Source organism: Oncorhynchus tshawytscha, linkage group LG16 (assembly GCF_018296145.1).
Source record: "Oncorhynchus tshawytscha isolate Ot180627B linkage group LG16, Otsh_v2.0, whole genome shotgun sequence".
Lineage (NCBI taxonomy): Eukaryota > Metazoa > Chordata > Actinopteri > Salmoniformes > Salmonidae > Oncorhynchus > Oncorhynchus tshawytscha.
Window position 1 is genome coordinate 84,351,377 of NC_056444.1, and position 14,114 is coordinate 84,365,490.

Consider the following 14,114-nt stretch of genomic DNA (forward strand, 5'->3'; position numbering starts at 1 on the left):
CACATGTATAACTGTCACTTTAGTGTTTCCTTACATTTATAACTGTCACTTTAGTGTTTCCTTACATTTATAACTGTCACTTTAGTGTTTCCTTACATTTATAACTGTCACTTTAGTGTTAGTTTCCTCACATTTATAATTGTCACTTTAGTATTAGTTTCCTCACATTTATAACAGTCACTTTAGTGTTTCCTTACATTTATAACTGTCACTTTAGTGTTTCCTTACATTTATAACTGTCACTTTAGTGTTTCCTTACATTTATAACTGTCACTTTAGTGTTAGTTTCCTCACATTTATAACTGTCACTTTAGTGTTTCCTTACATTTATAACTGTCACTTTAGTGTTAGTTTCCTCACATTTATAACTGTCACTTTTGTGTTAGTTTCCTCACATTTATAACTGTGTTAGCTTCCTTCAGTTTGTAGCCTACATCTTGCATCACTCCATTCTGTTGACCTTTCTTTCCTCTGTCACGTCATTGTAGTTGTTCTTGAGGGCTGCTAGAATTAGTAGATTATATTAAGCTAATGTTGTGCAATAATTTAGGACATGTAGCCTACAGGAATCATTATGGAACACAGATCATAAGTAGCAGTTTAAACCTGGAGCCTGGCGCGCGGTGCACAACGACAGGACCGTTGTCATTACAGTCCCGTGATTCATGAGGATTGGTAGATTTATAGGACTACTGTTCAACCCCTATTACAGTCCCATGATTCATGAGGATTGGTAGATTTATAGGACTACTGTTCAACCCCTATTACAGTCCCATGATTCCCTGAGGATTGGTAGATTTATAGGACTACTGTTCAACCCCTATTACAGTCCCATGATTCATGAGGATTGGTAGATTTATAGGACTACTGTTCAACCCCTATTACAGTCCCATGATTCATGAGGATTGGTAGATTTATAGGACTACTGTTCAACCCCTATTACCGTCCCATGATTCATGAGGATTGGTAGATTTATAGGACTACTGTTCAACCCCTGTTACAGTCCCATGATTCATGAGGATTGGTAGATTTATAGGACTACTGTTCAACCCCTATTACAGTCCCATGATTCATGAGTATTGGTAGATTTATAGGACTACTGTTCAACCCCTATTACAGTCCCATGATTCATGAGGATTGGTAGATTTATAGAACTACTGTTCAACCCCTATTACAGTCCCATGATTCATGAGGATTGGTAGATTTATAGGACTACTGTTCAACCCCTATTACAGTCCCATGATTCATGAGGATTGGTAGATTTATAGGACTACTGTTCAACCCTATTACAGTCCCATGATTCATGAGGATTGGTAGATTTATAGGACTACTGTTCAACCCCTATTACAGTCCCATGATTCATGAGTATTGGTAGATTTATAGGACTACTGTTCAACCCCTATTACAGTCCCATGATTCATGAGGATTGGTAGATTTATAGGACTACTGTTCAACCCCTATTACAGTCCCATGATTCATGAGGATTGGTAGATTTATAGGACTACTGTTCAACCCCTATTACAGTCCCATGATTCATGAGGATTGGTAGATTTATAGAACTACTGTTCAACCCCTATTACAGTCCCATGATTCATGAGGATTGGTAGATTTATAGGACTACTGTTCAACCCCTATTACAGTCCCATGATTCATGAGGATTGGTAGATTTATAGGACTACTGTTCAACCCCTATTACAGTCCCATGATTCATGAGGATTGGTAGATTTATAGGACTACTGTTCAACCCCTATTACAGTCCCATGATTCATGAGGATTGGTAGATTTATAGGACTACTGTTCAACCCCTATTACAGTCCCATGATTCATGAGGATTGGTAGATTTATAGGACTACTGTTCAACCCCTATTACAGTCCCATGATTCATGAGGATTGGTAGATTTATAGGACTACTGTTCAACCCCTATTACAGTCCCATGATTCATGAGGATTGGTAGATTTATAGGACTACTGTTCAACCCCTATTACAGTCCCATGATTCATGAGGATTGGTAGATTTATAGGACTACTGTTCAACCCCTATTACAGTCCCATGATTCATGAGGATTGGTAGATTTATAGAACTACTGTTCAACCCCTATTACAGTCCCATGATTCATGAGGATTGGTAGATTTATAGGACTACTGTTCAACCCCTATTACAGTCCCATGATTCATGAGGATTGGTAGATTTGTAGGACTACTGTTCAACCCCTATTGTACACTTTTCTCACCTTCCAATATTTCATGGATTGAACAACTGAGTATGGCAACTTTCAGGATGAATCAAACAATAGTATTTTTTATTCATCAATATATTTAGTGCGTACAGGCTCTCCAAACCTGTTTTTTTAATGATTCACACATACCTTGCTAACCCTAAAATGTGCCTAAATAATGTACAAAATCAGAGTATTTTTAAATCTACTATTTGGTGCTGAAACTGAGAAGAAAATGCATAGATGGCTTTTTTTCATTGATCCCTATATTCTGAACCCGTTCTCTCCATGTATTCTAGTGTGTCTGTTGACAAAATTCTAATTAAAGGTACACTGCATTTAAAGGGATGGTTTAAGATAGAATGTACTGAAAACCCTATTGAAAGCAAACTCACTTTAATGTCTCCTCACTTTAATGTCTGTTTGGGCTCCTCAGGTTCCCTATCATGTTGATATGTTTCAACAGGGTGAATAGCCTGTCTTCAGCACCTCTCCATGTTGCTCATGTCTCTAACCTACAAGAGAGCCATCTCCATGACACGTCAGATAACAGAAGAAAAAAAAAACGTTTTACTCTTGACTTTTGTTGTGGAAACTAAATATGTTTTTCATTGCAATATTTGGTTTGGTCTCAGCTGTGTTCCCAACCTGAAGTTTTGGAAGTTTTGCCTCCTACCTCACCTCATATCCGGAATCGAGAGTTAAGGAGTTTGGCTCGCGCGAACACGGTTGTTTTTTTTTGTGTTTTTTTTTCTAAAGCGCTCGGTTTCACGCGCCTATTTTGGGGACACGCGAAATTCATTCACTCGAACGACACGTTCGAGCGCGTGAATCCGGAACGCGCTTTTTACTACACGAACGCGCTTTTACACACTAAAACGATCAATATTAAAGATGGGTTAATGATGATGATGTTTAGTGTTAACTGTAACACATATATATGATATCTAGGCCTAATCAATAGAATCTCTGACAAAACATACTTCCAAAAGGGCATCATTTAAAAATATATATATTTATTTTTGCACTTCCTAGATGATCCGACGAGAGAAAATAGCCAACATGTAGGCTGTTGCCGTCCTCCCACTATACGTAGACTACATGTCAAAACGCACATAATTCGTTAACCGTAACCCGTACTTGCAAAGATCTGTAGCCTATATAATGACATGTGTGGCTAGACTGAGTAGAGCATCACGATATGATATGAGAAAAATCACCAAACCCTCTCATAGCCTTCTATTGCATGAAGGATAACTGACGGATGTCATGCAACGAGCAACAAAAAAAGAGACATCTGACAAGACCGTTTGCAATATAGCCTGCCGGTCGCATTCGGTCTTCCGCTCCTGTACTAATTGCGCAGAGGAAACATCTAACTTGGCCGATCAAATGAATCTGCTTTCAATATCACAGTTAGCAGGCTAACAGTGAACATGTTTACGCTAGTCATAATGATGACAGATACATCATATCATTAGTGCCGAGAGAGAGAGTCAGAGAGAGAGAGAGAGAGAGAGAGAGAGAGAGAGAGAGAGAAAGAGAGGAGGGAGAGAGCGAGAGAGAAAGAGAGAGGGAGAGAGCGAGAGAGAGGGGGAGGAGAGAGAGAGAGAGAGAGAGAGAGAGAGAGAGAGAGAGAGAGAGAGAGAGGGGAGAGTGAGAGAGAGAGGAGAGAGAGGAGAGAGAGAGAGGAGAGAGAGGGGGAGAGAGAGAGAGAGAGAGAGAGAGAGAGAGAGAGAGAGACAGAGAGAGAAAGAGACAGAGAGAGAGACAGAGAGAGAGAGGGGAATCCGACCAAAATGGAACAGATTGACATCTCCATATTGTTGTCTAATCGAGGGACCCAGAGCAGAGCAGACATTCCACTAATAGAAATTAAGAAGTGTAAAAAAAGCGACCAAATTAAGCGGCAGAAGCAGTAGTTCCCTTCCTAACCTCTCTTCCTCAGTCAGTTTGGAATGAGAAACACAGTGGTTATTGTATCGAAAGACATATCGTTACTCTTGTTTTCATGAAAGCTGTATTCTCAGCATAATGACATTGGAGCGTTGTCAAAAACATGATCCAAATACTAAAATGTTGTTTTACAGGTTTTGGGGAAAACATTAGAGGGGTTTGTTTCTTCAAGACAACCCGTTCTCTTCAGCAGTAGCGTAGGAATCACGGACCTTTTTTCAAAACGGGATAAGCCGGAAAAACCCACCATTGACTGGCAAACTAAAACCCTTTTACTAAGACATGACTATTATGAAATAATACTTACAATTTTTGCATTAAAATTGTCAGGAGGACGGTATCCGTTTCGTTTTCGGAGGCACATCCGTTTCTTTTTATGTTTTTTTTTTATATGTAAGAATACTGTATCTATTCGCTGTTCCCGTGTTCCAGCGCGAGCTAGGATCTACACCCTTACCGAGGCGGACGGAGTGGCACTGCGCATGCGTGGAGCCGGACGGTTCAACACAGGCTGTTTACCAAAGAGAGTGACTTCCTCACTAATAGCTGGCATTTCTTATAAAACTAACTAAAACTATTTTATGTGCCGTAATAACTCATAATTAATTAGATCAAACTAACATATTGTTTAAGTAGATACTCATCAACATAATCATCCTCGTTTTCCTCCCCATATTCATCATCATCAAGTAAATAAACTGAAATTTGCAACAACAACATTTTAATGACATAATAATAATAATAATAATCATCATCATCATCATTATAGTCATTATTTGTTCTTTACATAAGGTAAACCCAAGAAAGCCCCACATAGCCTAGACTACAACAGTGATGTTTTTTAATGACCTGCTATGATCTGATGATTTATTCCCAATAAGCCCAATCAACCACATTGATAAAAAACAATAATTAATGACACTAATTAATTGAAAGAAACTGTCGTTTCACACTCACACACTTTTGACAACAAGTTACCTCACATACTTATTAAATGTCACCTCCTCTTCCATACGAACTATGGCGGTAGGCTAGTTCCAGCGAATCCCTGCGGATAAACGTTAAATGACTTAAGGAACATACCGTGTATGCTGTGCCGAGCTGTCTACGGCAACGTGATGGTTCAAATCTGCCATGTGTTTCTGCCGTGGTTCTGTCCAGCATGCGGCGCCAGACACCAACAATAACCCAAATGAAGACACGGACCCCCTGGCGCCTCAAAGCGTCTCTAGGGCCTATCTTTTTATGCCTAGAATCTATATGGTCTCGTTCGTTGCAGAACAATTGCAATAACATTTAAATAGAAAGAGTCATTTGGTTGTTGTTTGTTTTAATATCTTGCCCATTTCCAGACTGTGTAGTCTAAACACTGTTTTAATATGTAGTCTAAACACTGTTTTAATATGTAGTCTAAACACTGTTTTAATATGTAGTCTAAACACTGTTTTAATATGTAGTCTAAACACTGTTTTAATATGTAGTCTAAACACTGTTTTAATATCTTGCCCATTTCCAGACTGTGTAGTCTAAACACTGTTTTAATATCTTGCCCATTTCCAGACTGTGTAGTCTAAACACTGTTTTAATATCTTGCCCATTTCCAGACTGTGTAGTCTAAACACTGTTTTAATATCTTGCCCATTTCCAGACTGTGTAGTCTAAACACTGTTTTAATATCTTGCCCATTTCCAGACTGTGTAGTCTAAACACTGTTTTAATATCTTGCCCATTTCCAGACTGTGTAGTCTAAACACTGTTTTAATATGTAGTCTAAACACTGTTTTAATATGTAGTCTAAACACTGTTTTAATATGTAGTCTAAACACTGTTTTAATATCTTGCCCATTTCCAGACTGTGTAGTCTAAACACTGTTTTAATATCTTGCCCATTTCCAGACTGTGTAGTCTAAACACTGTTTTAATATGTAGTCTAAACACTGTTTTAATATGTAGTCTAAACACTGTTTTAATATCTTGCCCATTTCCAGACTGTGTAGTCTAAACACTGTTTTAATATGTAGTCTAAACACTGTTTTAATATCTTGCCCATTTCCAGACTGTGTAGTCTAAACACTGTTTTAATATCTTGCCCATTTCCAGACTGTGTAGTCTAAACACTGTTTTAATATCTTGCCCATTTCCAGACTGTGTAGTCTAAACACTAGGCCTATGGACAAATGTACTATTCTTTTATGTATTATAAATTGGCGCACTGAATGATGTTCAATAGTTGCCAGATATTCGAATAGTAGTCATATCCTATTCGCAACGAAAATATACTTCCTTTATAATTCTGTTATGTTTTTTTTATATGGTGAGATCTGCCGTTTGCCACATGGTGTCAGTAAAACTCTCTGAGATGGAAAGCGTCAGCTAACCATTTTTCTTCCTCATTCCTGACGCAATCCAATACCACTCCCTACATGGGCATCTTTTGATAAATCCATACAGAACTCAAAGTGACCGCCTCATTCCAGAATCTTTATGTCAATGTCCTGTCTTGTAGGCTGTGGGTCTATTTTGTGGTGTTGAAAAGGACTGGAACGTGTTGAGATAACACACGTTGCAATGTATCTGACCTAAACTAATCTAAAATTCTATTGAATGGTGTGGGGAAAAATAAATATGTATCTCTTTGCTTCCTTATCAATCAAATCAATATTGTGTTGTGTCACAAATACACTATTTTAACAGTCGATGTGTTCTGACTGAGTTCTGACAAAGCCGTGCATGCAAATGCAAACAAAACACACTGACACTGACACACACACACACACACACACACACACACACGCACACGCACACGCACGCACACACACACACACACACACACACACACACACACACACACACACACATTTGTCTTTTATTTCAAGTAAGGGATGGCTGTGTAAAGGCATCTGGATCCAGAGCCCTCAGTCTAGCTGTCATCCACAACAACACTTCCAATTGAGCTGTGTTCTGTCCCCATCGCACACAACCACCGACATTCACACACACACACACACACACACACACATACACACACACATACGTGGTGCGATCCAATCAGAGCCCTCAATCACCTCGTGTACTCCACTCCAACGGCCGTCCTCCCGGAGATCAATGTCATATGACTTTCGTGTTGATTTTTCTGCTTCCCCGGCATTTGAGATAACGTCTGTAACCATCAGAGATAACCAAACAGAGACACACACACACACACAAACACACACACACACACACACACAAACACACACACCGGCCAATGTGTCACTGTGTCAGTTACAGTTGAGGTCGGAAGTTTACATACATCTCAGCCAAATACATTTAAACTCGGTTTTTCACAATTCCTGACATTTAATCCTCGTAAAAATTCCCTGTTTTAGGTCAGTTAGGATTACCACTTTATTTTAAGAATGTGAAATGTCAGAATAATAGTAGAGAGAATGATTTATTTCAGCTTTTATTTCTTTCATTACATTCTGGGAAGAAGTTTACATACACTCAATTAGTATTTGGTAGCATTGCCTTTAAATTGTTTAACTTGGGTCAAACGTGTCAGGTAGCCTTCCACAAGCTTCCCACAATACGTTGGGTGAATTTTGGCCCATTCCTCCTGACAGAGCTGGTATAACTGAGTCAGGTTTGTAGGCTTCCTTGCTGGCACACACTTTTTCAGTTCTGCCCACAAATTTTCAATGGGATTTACGTCAGGGCTTTGTGAGGTCATTGACAATTTAGAAGACCCATTTGTATTTATTTATTTCACCTTTATTTAACCAGGTAGGCTAGTTGAGAACCAGTTCTCATTTACAACTGCGACCTGGCCAAGATAAAGCAAAGCAGTTCGACACATACAACAACACAGAGTTACACATGGAATAAACAAACATACAGTCAATTATACAGTCAATACAGTAGAAAAATAAGTCTATATACAATGTGAACAAGTGAGGTGAGATCAGGGAGGTAAAGGCAAAAAAATACCATAGTGGCGAAGTAAATACAATATAGCAAGTAAAACACTGGAATGGTTGATTTGCAGTGGAAGAATGTGCAAAGTAGAGATAGAAATAATGGGGTGCAAAGGAGCTAAATAAATAAATACAGTAGGGAAAGAGGTAGTTGTTTGGGCTAAATTATAGATGGGCTATGTACAGGTGCGTATGTAACTTCCTGACTGATGTCCTGAGATGTTGCTTCAATATATCCACATAATTGTATTTTCTCATGATGCCATCTATTTTTTGAAGTGCACCAGTCCCTTCTGCAGCAAAGCACCCCCACAACATGATGCTGGCACCCCCGTACTTCACAGTTGGGATGGTGTTCTTCGGCTTGCAAGCCTCTCCCTTTTTCCTCCAAACATAACGATGGTCATTATGGCCAAACAGTTCTATTTTTGTTTCATCAGACCAGAGGACATTTCTCCAAAGAGTACGATCTATGTCCCCTCGTGCAGGTGGGCTGGTTTTGGAGCAGTGTCTTCTTCCTTGCTGAGCGGCCTTTCAGGTTATGTCGATATAGGACTCGTTTTTACTGTGGATATAGATACTTTTGTACCCGTTTCCTCCAGCATCTTCACAAGGTCCTTTGCTGTTGTTCTGGGATTGATTTGCTCTTTTTGCACCAAAGTACGTTCATCTCTAGGAGACAGAATGCGTCTCCTTCCTGAGCGGTGTGACGGCTGCGTGGTCCCATGGTGTTTATACTTGAGTACTATTGTTTGTACAGATGAACGTGGTACCTTCAAGCGTTTGGATATTGAACCAGACTTGTGGAGGTCTACAATTTTTTTTCTGGGGTCTTGACTGATTTCTTTTAATTTTCCTATGATGTCAAGCAAATAGGCAGTGAGTATGAAGGTGGGCCTTGAAATACATCCACAGGTACACCTCCAATTGACTCAAATTATGTTAATTAGCCTATCAGAAGCTTCTAAAGCCATGACATCATTTTCTGAAATTTTCCAAGCTGTCAACTTAGTGTATGTAAACCTCTGACCCACTTGAATTGTCATACAGTGAATTATAAGTGAAATAATCTGTCTGTTAACAATTGTTGGAAAAATGACTTGTGTCATGCACAAAGTAGATGTCCTAACCGACTTGCCAAAACTATAGTTTGTTCACAAGAAATGTATGGAGTGGTTGAAAAACAAGTTTTAACGACTTCAACCTAAGTGTAAACTTCTGACTTGAACTGTAGGTGTCAGGTAAAAATACACTATATATACCAAACATTAAGAACACCTTCCTAATATTTAGTTGGACCCCCCCCAACACACACTTTTTCAGAACAGCCTCAATCCGTTGGGGAATGGGCTCTACAAGGTGTGGAAAGTGTTCCACAGGGAAGCTGGTCCATGTTGACTCCAATGCTTCCCACAGGAAGTTGGCTGGATGTCCATTGACCATTCTTGATACACACAGGAAATTGTTGAGTGTGAAAACCCCCCCAGCTATTTTGCAGTTCTTGACACAAACTGGTGCACCTGGCACCTACGACAGTGTTTGGAACATGTGCATCAAGTTTTGTCACAACACAATATCCATGACTGATTTATATGCATCTATGCGCCAGGTGTCGCCCACTTGAATGTTCTATTGGTTAGTATGCTGTTTGAGATGCTAACCTGGAAAATGTGGCGTTGTGAGGCCTTGGTCGGGAGATACAATTTACCAAGTTTCGAGTAGATTGGTCATTCGGGGCTCGAGGAGTAGTGTTTTAACTCAGCCACAAAATAAACATCCTCTCACTGTCAACTGGGTTTATTTTCAGCAAACTTAACATGTGTAAATATCTGTATGAACATAAGATTCAACAACTGAGACATAAACTGAACAAGTTCCACAGATGGAATAATGTGTCCCTGAACAAAGGGGAGGTCAAAATCAAAGTAACAGTCAGTATCTGGTGTGGTCACCAGCTGCATTAAGTACTGCAGTGCATCTCATCCTCATGGACTGCACCATATTTGCCAGTTCTTGCTGTGAGATGTTACCCCAGTCTTCCACCAAGGCACCTGCAAGTTCCTGAACATTTCTGGGGGGAAATGGCCCTAGCCCTCACCCTCCGATCCAACAGGTCCCAGACGTGCTCAATGGGATTGAGATCCGGGCTCTTCACTGGCCATGGCAGAACACTGACATTCCTGTCTTGCAGGAAATCACACACAGAACGAGCAGTATGGCTGGTGGCATTGTCATGCTGGAGGGTCATGTCAGGATGAGCCTGCAGGAAGGGTACCACATGAGGGTGGAGGATGTCTTCCCTGTAACGCATAGCGTTGAGATTGCCTGCAATGACAACAAGCTCAGTCTGATGATGCTGTGACACACCGCCCCAGACCATGACGGACCCTCCACCTCCAAATCGATCCCGCTCCAGAGTACAGGCCTCAGTGTAACGCTCATTCCTTCGAGGATGAACGCGAATCCGACCATCACCCCTGGTGAGACAAAACCACGACTCATCAGTGAAGAGCACTTTTTTCCAGTCCTGTCTGGTCCAGTGACGGTGGGTTTGTGCCCATAGGCGACTTTGTTGTTGGTGATGTCTGGTGAGGACCTGCCTTCCAACAGGCCTACAAGCCCTCAGTCCAGCCTCTCTCAGCCTATTGCGGACAGTCTGAGCACGCCCCCATTCACATCAACAGGGCTGTAGTGGAGCAGGTCGAAAGCTTTACGTTCCTCGGTGTCCAGATCACCAACAAACTATCATGGTCCATACCCACCAAGACAGTTGTGAAGAGAGCACGACAACGCCTTTTTCCCCTCGGGAGAATTAAAAGATTTGGCATGGGCCTTCAGATCCTCAAAACGTTATACAGCTGCACCATTGAGAGCATCCTGACTGGTTGCATCACCGGCTGGTATGGTAACTTCTCAGCCTCCGACTGCAAGGAGGGTAGTGCTTATTGCCCAGTACATCACTGGAGCCAAGCTTCCTGCCATCCAGGACCTCTATACCAGGTGGTATCAGAGGAAGGCCCTAAAAATGTCAAAATACTCCAGCCATCCTAATCATAGACCAGGCCTGGGCAACTCCAGTCATCAGGGGCCTGATTGCTGTCACAGATTTGGCCCAGCACCCAGCTAACACACCTGACTCCAATAATCAACTAATCATGATCTTCAGTTTAGAATGCAATTAGTTTAAATCAGGTGTGTTTGCTAGGGGGGGTGACACCAATCAGGCCCACCCATGGACTAGACTGTTCTCTCTGCATACCGCACGGTAAGCGGTACCAGAGCGCCAAGTCTAGGTCCCAAAAGCTTCTTCACAGTTCTACCCCCAAGCCATAAGACTCCTGAACTGATAATCAAATGGCTACCTGTACTATTTGCATTTTACGCTGCTGATACTCACTGTTTATTATCTATGCATAGTCACTTTACCCATACCTGCATGTATATATTACCTCAATTACCTCAACTAACCTGTTTATTATCATAGTCACTTTACCCATACCTGCATGTATATATTACCTCAATTACCTCAACTAACCTGTTTATTATCATAGTCACTTTACCCATACCTGCATGTATATATTACCTCAACTAACCTGTTTATTATCATAGTCACTTTACCCATACCTGCATGTATATATTACCTCAACTAACCTGTTTATTATCATAGTCACTTTACCCATACCTGCATGTATATATTACCTCAATTACCTCAACTAACCTGTTTATTATCATAGTCACTTTACCCATACCTGCATGTATATATTACCTCAACTAACCTGTTTATTATCATAGTCACTTTACCCATACCTGCATGTATATATTACCTCAATTACCTCAACTAACACATTGTCTCTGTGTCGGTACTTGTTATTGTTATTTTATTGTAAAACTTTATTTTAAAACTTGAGTTTATTTGGTCAATATTTTCTTAACTATTATTTTTCTTAACCCCATTGTTGGTTATTATTATGCTTATTGTAAATAAGCATTTCACGTAAGGTACCAGTTGTATTCAGCGCATGTGACAAATACGATTTGATTTGAACACACACACACACACACACACACACACACACACACACACACACACACACACACACACACACACACACACACACACACACACACACACACACACACACACACACACACACACACACACACACACACACACACACAGTCCTAATGAGAGGTGCATTGCTGGTTGAAGTTTCCAAGAAGCATGACTATTCTGGGCTCAGTTTTTGACAGTGCAACCCGAGGTCATGCTCAGCATTGAGTCTGTGTCTGTACTTGTTTTTTAAGTATGCCAGAGATGAGAAGCCTGACTCACACAGGTATGTGGTTCCAAACCGCACCAGAACATCTACTGCTTTCTCAGTCAGGCAGGAGACCACTTCCTGCTGTAGATGAACAACCCAGAACTGTGTGAGTCGGTTTACCTCAAAAAGCATCTCGCTTCAATCAGTTTATTCCAGTTAGAATACAAAGTATTAGTTGTATTTTAACAGCAACAGATCCAACCTAGACTTGTTGTAAAACAATCATTTCTACAATAAGATGTACAGATCATTTTTCATCTTCATGTTACTTGTGGTTGAATTATTAGTAGCTAGCTAGCTTGCTTTGGCTAACGTTAGCTAGCTAGCTATTAGCTGTTGACAAGGGGATTGTTTAAAAGAGAAACTCACATCGACTAATATGAGAGATAGTACTCCCTTATTTCGGCTTATAAAATGACAACAATGCCTCGCTAGTTGACTTAAATTTTCCACTGATGAAGCGCTCTTTCCTGAAGCAGTCTGTCGTGTTCTGAAACAACTCCATAGGTTTACCATCATGCTGTGGATGTTTGTTTATTTTTTTATATATATATTTAACTCTGCAAATCAGTTAAGAAAACATTGTTATTTACAATGACAACCTAGGAACAGTGGGTTAACTGCCTTGTTCAGGGGCAGAAGGGCAGATTTTTACCTTGTCAGCTCGGGGGACTCAATGTAACAACCTTTCAGTTACTGGCCCAACGCTCTAACCACTAAGCTACCTTCCGCCCCAAATTGATTGACTCGTTCCAGGGTTGCCTAGGTGACTTTCTAAATGTAATCTGTTACAGTTACTAGTTACCTGTCCAGAATTGTAATCAGTAATGTACCTTGTGGATTACCCAAACTCAGTAATGTAATCCGATTACATTCAGTTACTTTTAGATTACTTTCCCCTTTAAGAGGCACTAGAAGAAGACGGAAATGTTTGTCACCGACTGAACAACATCTATTGCAGGATAAATCAATGTTAACATTTACATAGCTGGTCATAATATGGATGTTAAATTTGACTTTATGGGTTGGTTATGTAGACTTCTTCTAACCCATCACTTTCTACTACAATAATAACATGATTAAATTATATATTTACATTAAAAACCAAAGTCTATCAGAATTACAGTCATTCTAATAAATGTTATACCCCTGAGATCTTCAAGAATAGGACCTGGAAATATCCATAACCCCAAAACGAAGGACTTATTAGCCAGTCCTACTCTGTTGTTTATGATTGTGTTGTAATGGAGGACGATTAAATTATATCTTTACATGAATATATATGAAGTATTTTTAAGTACACAAATTGATGTAGCAACTACAGGCTGCCTCTTTAAGTCTATCAACAGTGTACGAGTTTGAGCATGTGTGCATTAGGCCTATAGATAAAACATGTTATCAGCATTAGATTGAGCAATAAAAGCCCCACCTTTACTCCATAGGCTGGGATCCACACTATGCAGCTGTTATCCTATAGGCTGGGATCTGCACTATGCAGCTGTTATCCTATAGGCTGGGATCCACACTATTCTATAGGCTGGGAGCTTATGTTTATTCTATAGGCTGGGATCCACACTATCCTATAGGCAGCTGTTATTCTATAGGCTGGGATCCACACTATACAGCTGTTATTCTATAGGCTGGGATCCACACAGCTATTCTAC

The 14,114-nt window shown here is 40.3% G+C and overlaps 1 protein-coding gene across 2 annotated transcripts in view; it reads right to left on the reverse strand.

The window, feature by feature from the left end:
• The window catches only part of rgs19 (regulator of G protein signaling 19), a 169,520-nt gene extending 164,864 nt beyond the window's left edge, over positions 1–4,656 (reverse strand). Inside the window, exon 1 of one of the 2 annotated variants that reach the window (XM_042299812.1) lies at positions 4,480–4,656. The gene's annotated coding sequence lies outside the window, so the exon portion shown is untranslated. The remainder of the gene's footprint in view (positions 1–4,479) is intronic. The other variant, XM_042299813.1, reaches the window with a different exon arrangement.
• Between the last annotated feature and the right edge of the window lie 9,458 nt (positions 4,657–14,114).